This window comes from Sapajus apella, unplaced genomic scaffold (genome assembly GCF_009761245.1).
Source record: "Sapajus apella isolate SASKATOON/1434 unplaced genomic scaffold, GSC_monkey_1.0 scaffold142, whole genome shotgun sequence".
In the NCBI taxonomy this organism is placed as follows: domain Eukaryota; kingdom Metazoa; phylum Chordata; class Mammalia; order Primates; family Cebidae; genus Sapajus; species Sapajus apella.
In genome coordinates this window covers 374,963-390,434 of record NW_022437082.1, presented here as the reverse complement: position 1 = coordinate 390,434, position 15,472 = coordinate 374,963, and the positions used below count along the sequence as shown (strand labels likewise).

General features: G+C 37.8%; 1 protein-coding gene and 1 long non-coding RNA gene across 2 annotated transcripts in view; both read right to left on the bottom strand.

Moving 5' to 3' along the window:
- Window positions 1-15,472, bottom strand: part of LOC116540585 — a 389,476-nt gene that overhangs the window by 245,822 nt on the left and 128,182 nt on the right. The window lies entirely within an intron of this gene.
- Window positions 3,836-11,489, bottom strand: LOC116540589. The gene is made up of 2 exons (XR_004264511.1): window positions 4,037-11,489; window positions 3,836-4,002 (listed from the first exon to the last, which is right to left on the bottom strand). It is a non-coding gene; the product is annotated as an uncharacterized LOC116540589 (long non-coding RNA).

Genomic DNA, 15,472 nt, shown 5'->3' with positions numbered 1-15,472 from the left:
TTTTATTGTCATCTCTCCTGGCTAAGAATCAAATTCTCCAGGGGTTTTCTTTTTGGCATGGCCAATAATATTTTATTGGATGCTGTATAAAGTGCATTTTACATGGTCGGGTGGCAGATTTTGTTGCATTCCTTTAAATATTAGTGGGTTTTGTTCTGGGATACAGTCAAGTTATATGGAATCTGATTCTTTCAAGGCTTACTTTTAAGCTTTGTTCAGGCAGGTCCGTATCAGCCTTTACTCTAGGAATAAATAAGCCTTACTACTAAGACAATATCCTTTTGAACATTCTACTTCATACTCCAGGTATTACAGGTCTATTTCCAGACCTGTGTGAGCCCTGTTAATTTTTCAGTTTATTGTTTTCTCATGGTCTTTCACTGCCCAAAATGGTTGTGTTTTTTTTTTTTTCCCCCCTCATACATGTGCTGCAGGTCAGAATTCAGCCAAAGACTGGAGGGGATCCTCTGCATATCTCTGGAGCTTTCTCTGTAGAAATCTTGTCCCGGCAATTTCTAGCCTTCGTGGTCCCCCTGGACTCTAATCTTTGTCTCCCTTACTGATCAAGACCTCTAGGACGGGTTTTGGTCCTCCCTTTTTTTGCTGGAGCCTAGAAAATTACTCCAGGCAATAAAACTATGAAAATCATAGGACTCACACCTTACTTGTATGCTCTCGTGTACTATCTGTTGTCCAATGTCTAAAAGACATTATTTCATATCTTCTCTCTGGTTTTCTAGTTGTTTAAGATGGAAGGTAATTAGTCTCTGATATTCTGTCATGGATGGAAGAGAAAGTCTCCTGTTATATTACTTTTGTAATATTCTTCCAAACACAAAATTATTAATACTTTAAAAATATACTTTTAAAAAGCATTTTTTGTTTCTCACGATATTTGGTTTTGGTGCCATACATCTGAGTATTAAGAAAATAATGCTCTAGACCAGAGTTTCACAATCTCAGCACTATTGACATTTTGGACAGGAACATTCTTTGTTGTGGGAGGCTGTACTATATACTGTAGGATGTTTGGCAGTTATGACAACCAAAAATATCTCCACTTATCACTAAATTAACCCTGAGTGATGAGGCAAAATTGCCCTTGGCTGAAAATCAAACTTTCAGTATTGTAGCAATCCAGAAACACACCCCCTTTTAAATAAAAGTTAGGCAGCCTTAAAAAAAATAGTAACAGGGGCATATTGAAAGGACACAGGAGCCAACCTGGAAAAGGTCCCGATGGTCAAAGTTGCAGCAATTTGAGCAATGAGCAATAAATATTGAGAGTACTAGATTATAACTCAAAGCATAAAAGAAAATTTATGAATTCATTCTGATATAAATCAATAATTGAATGAATAATGAGAGAAAAAAATCCAATTAGATAGATGTAGGAGGGATGAAGAAAGCAATATCACCATTAGAACACCACAGTGATAACTGCCACGGGAGGAATCTATCAATGGATGTGATAATGAGTGAGCAAAAGTTTAAGCAGAATAGGATCTCTGCATATTCTCCAAGTATTTCTCCTAAAATATTTAGTACTTAACAAGGTGGGGAAATTATAACTTTGTGGTAGGGAATCCTGGTAGAAATCACTTTAGCCAGGTGATCAAGGTTAACATATCCAGTAATAAATATGAATATCATGTAGCTCCTGACACAATGGACTGAGAAAGACACATCACCTCTGTGGTAGCCTTCCCAATAATGTATAACCTCAGTCTAATCGTAAGAAAAAATTCAGACCAAATCAAATTTGTGGCACATTCTACAAAATAATTGATTGGTGCTGTTTTGATCAACTATCATAGATAGGAGGATACTTAAGGAGAGTGGATGACAAAATGCAATGGAATATGCTGGACTGGATGTGAAATGGGAAAAAAAGAAGACACCAGTGGAAAAACTTGTAAAATCCAAATAAAGTCTATAGTTTAGTTAATAGTATTGTGCCAAAGTTAATTTCTTAATTTTGAGGACTGTACCATGGTTATGCAGATGCTGACATTGGATAAGCTGGCTTATGGGTGTGCTGTAGTTAGCTCTCTGTGGTGTTTTTGTAACTTTTCTGTAAATCTAAAATTATCTCAAAATAAAAAGGTTGGAGCATCCTGTAGTTTCAACTGTAGGTATACATCTGTGATTGTAACAAATCTCATTAGACTAAATGTTGGAATCACAGAATCTCCAAGTTGGAAGGGCCCCTGTAGATTATCTCATTAAATTCTTTCATTTGACCTTTTGAGCAAACTTGGGTTAGGGAAGAAACAGGATATGCCGAAATTGATGCAAATAGTGGCAAAGAAGGGACTGGAATCCCTTTTCCTCTTCCAGGTGGAAGCTCTTGCTACATCTTCCTGATGGTCTTTCACCTTCACCACTAAAACACGGCAAACACATTCTGAGATGTTTTGGGTACATGTTATGCTGGACATCTGTTCTCGGATGACAGTTTTTTCCTTCAGTACATTTAAGATGTCACTACATAGCAGGGGTGGGCAAACATTTTTTGTAAAGAGCCAGATAGTAAATATTTTAGTCTTTGTGAGACATACATTCTCTCTATCCAATGTAGTGACTACTCAATTCTGCTGACGTAGCACAAAAACATTCATAGACAATATTTAAACAAATCAATGTTTATTGTGTGCCAATAAAACCCTATGAAAATAGGCAGTGGTTTTGACCTGTGGGCAAAAGTTTGCTGATCCCTGCTCTAAATCTTTACTAGTGAAAAAAAGAGATCTGAGCTGGACTCAGTGGTACTCGCCTGTAATCCCAGCTACTCAGAAAGCTGAGGCGGGAGGACTGCTTTAGCCCAGGAGTTTGCGACCAGCCTGAGTAACACAGTGAGACACCACACCAAAAAAGGGAAAATGGGCGATCTTTGGGTAGCTCAGGGACAGACATCTAAGATGCATCTCATGTAGTACTGTTAATAGAAGATATGTGCATGTTCCCAGCTGGACAATAATAGTGGAGAGGAGGTAATAATGGTGAGATCTTCTAAAATAAAGAAACAGTAGCGATAGCAATATAGTCTCTTCGTCCTTTGTGTTAGGTTGGTCTAAGCAGAGGGTTGATGAAATAGTATAAAGTATGTCAAAGACAATAAGCCCATAAATGGAAAGATGAGTAGTCATCTCTCTGACATTTCATTTTGCCCTTCTTGTAAGGAGGGTAGGAGGTTTCCTACAGAAACATCCAGAGCTGCAGAGCTTTCAGGTTTCCAAGACAATGAATTAAATCTAATTTCAAAAGAGTTGGTCATTATGCTAATGCGCATGCACACACACACGCGAACAAAGTGATGTGATCTAAAATAGTTAGAAAAAATGACAGAATAATTCTGTTAGGCGGGCATCATTTATTATAATTCTGTTTAGTATAAACAGAAAAGCAGGCTCCGAGTGGGTGTTGGACATTCAAGTAGGCATTGGAAATATATAAATAAAAAAAAAAAAAAAAAAAAAGAAAGAAAGAAAGAAAGTAGGCATGAACAAGCAGTGTGAAAGGAGAATGAATATTTTTAAAATACAGTGTTTAATGATATTTGGACTCTTTTCTTCTTTCAAAAAATTAATTTAATAATGGTTATTACCCATTTTAAGGTGCCCTGTGATGAAAACAATCTTTTGAGACAAAGTAAAACTTCAGTAGGAAATGAAAACTTCCTCTCATTTTTCTCATATATCTGCAATGCTTACCCACAAAGTAAAACAAACAATACAAATACTAAATACAATGAGCAAATACTAAATATAATGAAATATAAGACGGTTTCTTGATGTTGATATAATGCTCCATGGGTCTGATTAGCTTGTTGCTTCTCAGGTTAAATAGTTCATACACAAGTTTTCTTTCCTTCTCCATTTGACCACAACCTTACATGGAGACATATCATTTCGAGAAATAATTTTTTTTTTCCATCATGAGTCCTGAGGTATGTGGCTAAGCTAATAAGAGCAATGCAGGTGCAGTCTGTCCAGGGTTCAGCTAGCAGCCCCAACCCAGTCTCTCCAGGGTTCACCTAGCAGCCCTATACCCATGAGTACCAGTGGTCACCTCACTGTTCCTTGGAGGGCCACCAGAGTAAATGACAAAAGGGCAGGAGAAGAGTTAGCAAGGACTCAAAATTACATTAAACAGGAATAGCAGATTTCCTGGGATGGGTCTACTTCTAATAGTTGACCTCATTGACCAGGCCTTAAATACATTTGTCCTTGGCAAACCACAATCCTAGAACTTTAATTTCAGAGCTGGGAGACTTTCAGATCCAGCCATAAGAAGAGAATGAACAGGGAGCAAATGGAGAAAACATAGTGTGAGGCCTCCACAATCTTGGTCACCTTCACCTATTTGGCATCTGTGCTCTTTCCTGCCTTCACATTAGGGGCTGATTGGCAATGAAGCACCTGAAAATGAAAGTATGGTCAATCAGGAAGTGGAACCTAGGATGAGAGTAGCCAGAGCAAAGGAAGGAGACAAGTGCCTGTGAGACCTGTGAAGAGAGCGGAGCTAAGCTGAAGGAAGGCAGCACAGCATCCTTGAGAGAACACCCATTTTGGGGTCAAGTATTCATGTTTAAATTGTTACTTTTCTATCTGCTGGCTGTGTGATCCTATCTGGGGTGGGCAGGGGGACATGTCATTGAGTTTGTCTGAACCTGCAATTTCTTGTCTAACTAATGGATATCTAATATATACCTTGCCATGCTGGATATGAGAATTCAATGAGAAAATGCATGCAAATAGCCCCTCAAAGTTCTGGCACAGAGTAAGCCCTTGTGTTTGTTAGGAATCTACCCTTGGAGCTTATGGGAAGAGAGATCCTGGGTAGCCAGCCCAAGAGAGGAAATAGCCCCAAAATTTAGCTTTCAGGAAACTCTGGGCTTTCTAGTCACCTCAGCCAGCTGCCTCCATCCCACGACAAAACCAACAGCTTGAAAAACAGGCCCTATGGGAGATGGTCAAACAGCTTTCCCTAGTCAGTGCCTTCTGAGTGAATACTGTCATGTTGTGAACTGTTCACTGGATACTTTGAGGAAAGTAGCCACAAGGCAAAAGGCAAAATAATTCTCTAGTAAGCTCCCCCAAAATCCCAATTCATCCTAGAATAGATGCTAAGCTGAAGGCCATCACAGCACACTGCTTAATCAAGGTGCTCTTTTTCTGATCACTCTTTCCACCTTCATTCAGTATCTTTTAGTTAGCTGTCAAAAGGCTGTGCTCTTTGCAGCAGCTGCTGCTCCCCTTGCTGCCAGGGCTGGAACGTTGAGGTCGCCTGGCAATTTTGTAATTCTGATCCTAAGTTGAGGACAGCATTATAGCAACACTTGAGTGTCAGGGCAGAATATCCAGTGTAAACACTTCATCCCGAGTTGGCTTCTGTGGCTTGTTCAGCACATTTTGGATTTATTGCCCTCTCTAGCTTCTGTGACCTCAAGGAATGAACAGCCATTTTAATAGTAGTGTAACTAAAGCTAATTTAAGAAGGGAAATCTGCAATATATATCAAATAATGTCTTTCAAACTGAAATGAGTGACTTTGGGGTGACTCATTGCCTTGAATTATCCTTTTGAATTGTTCATGCTTCTTTTCTTTCCTCTTTTAACACAACTAAAAGCTGACATCACCATCCCACCTCAATTCTGGGGAGTGGGTAGAGATGATAAGAAAGATTTTGTTTACTAATATTTGTGCTAGGTACTTTGAAAAAAAGGAAATTTAAAAAAAAAAAAAAAACAGCTACACTGAGACAGTGCCTACCTTCACAGAGCTCAACATGTGTTAGCGTCATCTATTTGACAGCATCTATCCTCAAGGTCATTTTGTAAGTAAAAATTGAGTATCTATCATATATGAAAGAGAACACTCCATGCTTTAAGCACAGAAGCCTAAGTAATAATAAATATGATGTTGTCATTTGAGTAAGAAGAGATCAGGAAATGGAGAGGGAGCCTGAATTTCTGAGTACCTCCTGCTATGTATAAAAATGAAGAAACTTGAAGCGGGTAGATATTAAGTAGTTTTCCCATGGTCACACAGGCAGCATGAGGTAAAGCCAGGATTCAATCCCAGTTTCTCTGACTGCAAAGACTGTGATCTTTTCACTATACCATGTTGGTATCTAAAAATATAGGTCTTCAGATCTGGGGCAGGAAATTTGCATAATGATCCTAGAATATCTTATCATGCCTAGCAAGAAAGCTTTCAAAAACTACAAGATTCATGTAAAAAGGACTCAGGGGCCAATTTAAAGAGGTCCCCTATGACCAAGGAGGGGCCAATATGGGCCTCAATATGAGCCTCAATATGAATAAGAACAATGAATCAAAACACATAAAATATGTTTAAATCCATGAATTCATTAATATATTTTGAAAATAATCATTCATTGATTATATTAATGGATACCAGTGAGCTAGCTCATTATTTGGAATTAGGCATTTACCCTGCCTTCTTATACAAACTGTACCACTGGAGAACCAAGTAGTAGATGTACAGAAATATTCCAGCTAACAAATAAAGAAAGAATAACAAAATAAGAACATCACCATTTTGCAACCCTTAATGAATGAATGAATGAATCTAAGTTTGACTGTCAGTGGCTGCTAACAACACAAAAACAAACAACCAGATAGTATGTGCTTCTACATGTAGAGCACAAACCATATATGAAATAGTCAACCAAAACAAAACAAAAAAACAAAGAAACTTAAGCCTCTGAAACCAACTACTAATTTATGGAAAACACAGAAGATTGCCGAGAATGTTAAACTTAACAACAAAAGTGCAATCAGTAAAATCCAGTATAGGAAATGCTACACTGAAAAGTACCCATTTTCTTAAAAAAATAAATGGCAAAAAGAAAAAAAGGAAGGGAACCTGTGGATTAAAAGAAACTTAAAGGCTGTATTAATCAATTGCAGTATCTAACCCATATTTGGAGCTTCATTTAAACAAATATCCATTTATGACAACCATAAGATAACTGGAAACTTTAATAATGACTGGATATTTGTAGATTTTAATGAAGTTTTGTTCATTTTTAGATGTAATTATTGTATTGTGGATATGTTTTTAGAAAGAATCTTAATCCTTTAGAAATATACACTGAATTATTTACAGATAAATGTTATGATGTCTGTGAATTGCTTCATGATATTACAAAAAGAAGTAAAGCAGATGTGAGTATAGATGAAACAAGAGTGGCTGGGTGTTGATCATTGTTGAGGCTGGGTGATGGGGACTCATTACAGTTCTATCTACTTTTGTATATATTTGAAATTTTTCATAATTAAAAAGGTATATCTATACAACATGCACACATGTACATGATTTGAAGATCATGCATGCATATATATGCCAAAATACAACCTCTTGGAATTGATCCTATGGAAACATAGTGGAACCATACCATATGCATATATGAGTTACGTAAATTCAAATATATACACTCGGTATACAGACAGAAGAGAGAGAGGAGAGACGGAGACAGAAAGAGAGAGGAGAGAGTTGAGGGAGAGAGGAGACAACAATTGAAATGGTGTAGCAGGTTGTGCCCACCATTCTGCTCAATGATCCTGCTGTGCCCCAGAGAGAACTTAAAGTAAAAGCTGTGGCTCTGCTACTCCATTGGTAAGTTTCAGTCCCTGTGTGTCTCTCATACAGTGGGCATCTCACAGTGATTGTGGTGTTTAAAGACACATATATTTCATTCGATGTAGCTCATAACCACAAGCTAACCTCTTCATCTGGTGCTGAGCCAATGACTCAGTGATGTACTCCAATATTGGGGGCAAACAGGCTCTGCTGGAATAATGAAGATATGGTGTGTCAGCCTTCCTAAGGAAGTTTTAAGGGTGGTTTTGACTCTATGGGATATTCACCTTATGTGTTAGTTAAATAATCAAACAAAAAGGTGTTAAAGTCCACCATATGCATACATGTGTGCAAGGGCATGTGTAAAAACACATGTTTAATATGTCACTGTAATATTTAAAACCTGGAAAAATCCTAAATGTTCACTAACAGGGGTCTGGTTAAACATGGTGTGTCTGCACAGTAGAATAATTTATGGAGTCATTACAAAGAATAAGCTTGTTAGCTTCCAAGCAATAATAGGAAAAGATGTCTAACACATACTGTTACATAAAAAAAGCATGTGGTAGAATAACATATGTAGTGAGTTTATATTTCTGTAAATTATGAAAAGAATATATACCTACAGAAACATATACATCATTGTTATTTTACAGCACATTTCTAAAAGAATACACTAGAAAATGGTAGTAATGATAGACTCTGAAGAAAGGAAATAGGACTTTAGAGTGAGAGGATGACTTCCTTTTAATTGCACACTCTTTAATGTAGTTTTAAATTTTAACATGTGCATGCATCAGTATTGGAACTTTTGTTGAAGCATTACACACGCATAGAAAGAAACACAGTCTGTATCTGTATGGTTCAATGAATTAGCATAAAGTGAATACACACAAGTAACCACTACCCAGGCCCAAAAGAGAACACTGCCAATCTCCAAAAGCCCCATCATGCACCTATAATTTTCCTCTTTCATCTTGGAAATTAACTACTATCCTGATTTCCAATATCACGGTTTAATCTGTTTTTTTAAATCTTTATAGAAAATGAATCAGCCAGTAGGTATTATTTAGGGTCTGACTTATTTCAATCAGTATGTTTGCAAGAGCATTTCACATTCTTGCATGTAGCTATACTTTGTTCATTTTCATTACTGTACCATATTCCATGGTATAAATGTATTGGAATTTATTTGCATATTTACCGTTGATGAGCATTTTGGTTATTTTCATTATTTAACCAGTACTAAATAATGCTCTAATGGACATTCTTGCATATGTCTTTTGCTGAACACAGGCAGTAGAATTTCTGGGTCATAGGGTAGGTATTTGTTTAGCTTTAGTAGATACTGCTAAACAGCTTTCCAAAGTGGTTGTGTTAGTTTACCCTTCAATTAGCTGTGTATACACACAATAACAAGAACGAAAACAAAATCCTACCTCAGTTCACATAAGCAGTGTTGATTTCACTGGTATTCCTGTGTTGTTCGTAAAAATCAAAGACATGAATCACTATGTTACCTAATGTGTTTATTCAACATTCCTGTGACAAATCCCTATTTGAGTTTTGTGTTTGAGAGAAGTTGACATTTAAAGAGGAATATATCCCTCTTCTGGTTCTTAAGTTATGTATACCACTGTTTCCCTCACCCTTGGCTGCAAAAATTTCAGTCAAAGTCAGTGCTCAACATGCATAGTGTTCTGATCATGAGGTATCTGGTAATATCTACTCCTTCTTGAAACATACAATTCTTCTCTATGTCTTACTTTACATGATCCTTAAACTTGTAAGTTTCTGCAAATCCTTTTGAAAATAAAGGGAGGGGGAGGTTAAATTGTAAATAAATAAACCAAAAATAGTTCTAGCCCCAGATGGTGAAGCTTAAAAAGGAACTGTATGAAACTAAGGCTAATGAAGTACAAACAACAAAAGTGCACAAAGAAAGCAGTACAAAATGTAGTGTTCAGTAATGTGTGATTTGTCAATAACCATGTACATAGCTAGTGGCCAGGATATGCTAGCTTTGCATGAGTTTCAAGCCCTCACAGAATATACTGCCACATTTTGTCTTGATGGGCGAAAGGTAGAAACTCCCAGGATTTGGGACTTTGTGGCTTCTGCCCAGTGGATAAGTCCCTTTCCCCAGACAAGGGTTCGAATTATTCTTCTTGAACTGGAAATAAATTATTCTTTGTAAGAGACACACAGTCTACTACTCTATCTCTCAGTCAAGTATTGCCACCCTGGAATATCTTCCTATCTGTGCCTCCAGGCAGAGAGGTGCCCACATCCTTCTTGGTCACTACCAGAAGGAACCCTAACCAATCAAAATGCCCACTTGCCTCACCTTTGGATGCTGTTCTGGTGTTTAGCTAATACTTGATGAATGTAGCAATAGATTTCTTAGATCTCACAGTAGTGCCTAGATAGAGTCAATAAGATTTTCCATTTGGCTGGGGTCTAAGTCTTTGCTGAGTTTGAAACTGTTATCACACAGAGTAAGAGTTCAGGGGAGAATGCTTGGGATTCTGAAACAGTATGTGAGGCTCTAGAATTTAATTGGAGGCTTGAAGAACAGATAAGGCACAAAGGCATTAACATGAAGGTTGGGAAATCACATGTATCGAGTAATGCATATACAGACCAAAGCAGAGGGAATAAGTATTGGGAAAGGAGATTTGGATTAGTTCATGAACACCCTTGTATTCCAAATTAAGTAGTTTTGTTTTTACGCTGTTATTGAAGATATTTGAGTAGGGTGAGAAGAGGTCATAGTCCAAATAATATTTCAGGAGATGAATCTGACCATGGTATTCAGCACAGACTGGGACTGGGGAGAAATCTAAGTAGGGATTTCACTGCTACTGCTATGATTCAGGCAAAGATAACACATCTGAAATTGGTTGAGAGCAGCATGGACGGAAAAGCAGAAACAGAGAAGGGAACAAACGAAGAATTGCTGGGTTCTGAAGTTATTAGGTATGCAAAAGGAGGCAGAGGGCAAAGTAGGCTAGGAGCCAGGAGAACCAGGAAACAGGCACCTCCATTACTTACGGTAGCTTTCTTTGTAATAGCAAAAGATTAGAACCAACACAATATCTGTCAACAGGGACTGCCTGGTTGAACAAGCTATGATTTCTCTTCAGGATGGCATATGATGCAGTTATAAAAAAGAAATAAGGAAGAGCTCCATATAATGACATGTGATAATCTGTACAACATGTTGTTAAGTGGAAAAAATAAAGAAGCAGGACAGTGTTTATACCAAATAATATATTTTGTGTAAGAAATATGGGTGAAATACAACTACTCTCATTTGTTTAATATTCAAACACATAATAGATCTATAAAGGAAAACCTAATAAAAATGATTACTAAAGAGGGAAGAAGGAAAAAGAATGGCAGATAGAATGGAAGCAAGACTTCAAGAATATCTCCTCTTATATGATTTCAACTTTGGAACATGTAATGGTTTTACATATAATCAATGTAAAGATAAATCCAAAAGAGAAAGGAAAACAATCCCTAAAACTGAGGGAATAAATGAAGCAAAGGAATTAAACTGCGTAACAAGTTGGAAATGTAACTACAAGGAAAGAAGTTAGTTTAAGAGACTTTAAAATATAATGCTTTGACTACCTCCCTAACAGGACTTTAAGAACAACAAAACAGCAAAGCAATCTTAAACTGCATTCCATAGTCTTAGTATTAACACTGGAATTGTTATTTTAAAATTGTTACAAATATCATGTAGGGTAATGTAAGTAATTATGCTAATGTCATTAGGAACCAAGACTTTTACAGTTAGAGAAAAAGGATACAGAATGGCCAGTATGGCCATACTGCCCAAAGTAATTTATAGATTCAGTGCTATCCCCATCAAGCTACCAATGACTTTCTTCACAGAATTGGAAAAAAACACCGTAAACTTCATTTGGAACCAAAAAAGAGCCCGCATAGCCAGGACAATCCTAAGTAAAAAAAAAAAGCAAAGCTGGAAGCATCATGCTACCTGACTTCAAACTATATTACAGGGCTACTATAATCAAAACAGCATGATACTGGTACTAAAACAGAGATATAGAAAAATGGAACAGAACAGAGGCCTCAGAAAGAATGCCACACAACTACAACCATCTGATCTTTGACAAACCTGACAAAAACAAGCAATGGGGAAAGGATTCCCTATTTAATAAATGGTGTTGGGAAAAATGGCTAGCCATATGTAGAAAGCTGAAACTGGATCCCTTCCTTACATCTTATACAAAAATTAACTCTAGATGGATTAAAGATTTAAACATGAGGCCTAACACCATAAAAACTCTAGAAGAAAACCTAGGCAATACCATCCAGGACACAGGCATGGGCAAGGACTTCATGACTAAAACACCAAAAGCCAAAATAAACAAATGGGATCTAATTAAACTTAAGAGCTTCTGCATAGCAAAAGAAACTATCTATAATAGAGTGAACCTGCAACCAACAGAATGGGAAAAAATTTTTGCAATCTACTCATCTGACAAAGGGCTAATATCCAGAATCTACAGAGAAGTTAAACAAATGTTCAGGAAAAAAGCAAACAACTCCATCAAAAAGTGGGCAAAGAATATGAACAGACACTTTTCAAAAGAAGACATTTATGCAGCCAAAAACATGAAAAAAAGCTCATCATCACTGGTCATTAGAGAAATGCAAATCAAAACCACATTGAAATATCACCTCATGCCAGTTAGAATGGCAATCATTAAAAAATCAGGAGACAACAGATGCTGGAGAGCATGTGGAAAAACAGGAACGCTTTTACACTGTTGGTGGGAGTGTAAATTAATTCAACCATTGTGGAAGACAGTGTGGCGATTCCTCAAGGACCTAGAAATGGAAATACCACTTGACTCAGCAATCCTATTACTGGGTATATACCCAAAGGATTATAAATCATTCTATTATAAAGACGAATACACATGTATGTTTATTTGCGGCACTGTTCACAATAGCAAAGACTTGGAACCAACCCCAATGCCCATCAATGATAGACTTGATAAAGAAAATGTGGCACATATACACCATGGAATACTATGCAGCCATAAAAAAGATGAGTTCATGTCCTTTGCAAGGACATGGATGAAACCGGAAACCATCATTCTCAGCAAACTGACACAAAAACAGAAAACCAAATACTGCATGTTCTCACTCATAAGTGGGTGTTGAACAATGAGAACACATGGACACAGGGAGGGGAACATCACACACTGGGGCCTGGGGGTGACGGGCTAGGGGAGGAATAGGAGGTGGTGGGGGGATTGGGGAGGGATAGCATTAGGAGAAATACCTAATGTGGATGATGGGGCGATGGATGCAGCAAACCACTACCATGGCACGTGTATACCTATGTAACAAACCTGCACACTCTGCACAAGTACCCCAGAGCTTAAAGTATAATAAAGGAATAAATAAAGAGAAAAGAGATAGTTATAATAATAAAAGTAAAAACCGTATCATCTTAAATTTGATTTCCAAATCAGTATAAACTCATCACTTCTATCATTTAAAAACTATGTATTTCCTTCTTTCACTAAAAAGAAAATACATGACAATTTAGTAGCTATGAGGAATCCAAGCCCTCAGACTGTGCTCTCTAAATATCATTTCCCATTAAAGGGAACTATAGCTCTTTAGAGAAATGGTTGACCCCAGTTCGGGATTGGAATATTATAAAATGAGCGTGAAACATCCTATATAACCAAAAATCAAGGAAGCTATCATGACAAAAGGAAACAGAAGCCAACTTAAAAGGCTTAACTTAAAAGTTTATATATATAACTACCCATTATAATATATATATAACTACTCTGCCATTATCACATAAAACAATAATATATAACTAGTACAACTAGTTATAACTAGTACTAGTTATAATATATATAATGACTGTCATTATCACATCAAACATTAATAATAATTCATTATATATAACAATTCATATATATATATATATTCCTTATGAATTGTATAAGGATATTCCTTATGAATTATATAAGGTCCTAGAGAATACTTATATCACAGTGGGGTACTAGTAGTGGTAGGGGAGGAATAGAAGAGGTAGTGGTGAGGAAGCAGGAAGAAAAAGAAGACTTGGCTGGGTGCAGTGGTTCACACCTGTATTTCCAGCACTTTTGGAGGCTGAGGTGAGCAGATCACTTAAGACCAGGAGTTCAAGATCAGTCTGGCCATGGTGGCTGAAACCCCATCTCTACAAAATCCTCAGCAAACTGACACAAGAACAGAAAACCAAACACTACATGTTCTCACTCATAAGTTCTCACTCAATAATGAGAACACATGGACACAGGGAGGGGAACATCACACACCAGGGCCTGTTGGGGGGTCGGGGGGCTAGAGGAGGGGTAGTGGGGGGCTGGAGGGATTGGGGATGGCTAACATTAGGAGAAATACCTAACATAGATGATGGGGGGATGGATGTAGCAAACAACCATGGCAGGTGTATACCTACGTAACAAACCTGCACCTTCTGCACATGTACCCCAGAACTTAAAGTATAATTTTTAAAAATACAAAAATTAGCCAGGCATGGTGGCACATGCTTGTAGTTCCAGCTACTCGGGAAGCTGAGGTGGGAGAATCACCTGAACCTAGGACGTTAAGGCTGGAGTGAGCTGTGATCATGCCACTGCACTCCAATCTGGATGAGAGGAGTGAGACTCTCTCTTAAAAAAAGTCAGAAAAACACAAGGAAACCCAAAATAGTTTTGTTTTACAGAGGCCAAAGAGGGAAATAATGCCAAGGAAAGAGTGGTTAACAGTGTTAAATTCTACAAGGTTAATAAGGATAAGGTCTCAGAAAACGCAACTATCTCTTACTTCAAATTCCTACCACATATCCAAATTAATTTCAAGCTGATGGTGACCTCACTAATAGTGAGCCTGTAAGACACTGTCTTAATCATCAGCTTCCATCTGTTCCTTCATTCATTCCTTCCCTCAATCCCCCACTCTCTAGCCATTCATTTAACCGACATTCACTGAGTGTCTACTCCAAGCCAAACCCCTGCTATATTCTGCAGATACTGAGACAAATGAAATATTGGCCCTCCAGAAGCTCACAGCTTAATGAAGAAGACAGACTTAGAAAAATAATTACAGCATAGTGTTAACACTTCAGAAGTGACTTATTGAATGTATATTCTGGGGAAGACACTATGGGAGGCACTAGAGATACAAACACAAACCAGTAGTTGTGTCTGCTGGGAGCTCAGAATATAGCTTGGAAGGCAAATAGAATTATAACATATTATGATACGAAGTAGAAATAAAAGGAATATACAAATTATAAGAGAGCACAGAGTAGGAAATGAGGCTTATGAGAAAGCCCTGTGAGATAAGGGATATTCATACGCACATTTTACATATGAGGAGATTGAGGTATGGGGAGATGAGGTGATTTGCCCAAGGCCAGAGAGCTGTGAGTGGTAGAGCCAGGGTTCAAGTGTGGGTTTGTGAGACACAGGAGTTCGGGTTTTACCCACTCTGTCATACTGCCGGAAGGCCTCTTCTAAGAATTCCCATGCTCTTTCCACTGTGCCACCCTGGGCACACCTCCAGGGGCACACTGTAGGTGGTCAATGAGTGTTTGTTGAATGAATAAATGAATGAACTGTGCAACTACCCAGGGTTGCTGGGAAGGTTCTGAGATAAGTACTTGGTTAATTAGAAGGCACTGCATAGAGTCACTGTGTAGGATGGCAGGTGAGGACATAAAGAGCCCACACCAAAGCGGGAATCTGCTGTGTGGGCCACTACTACCAAAGGAGAAGTCATATCCAATAAGTGTGTTGGGATAGCT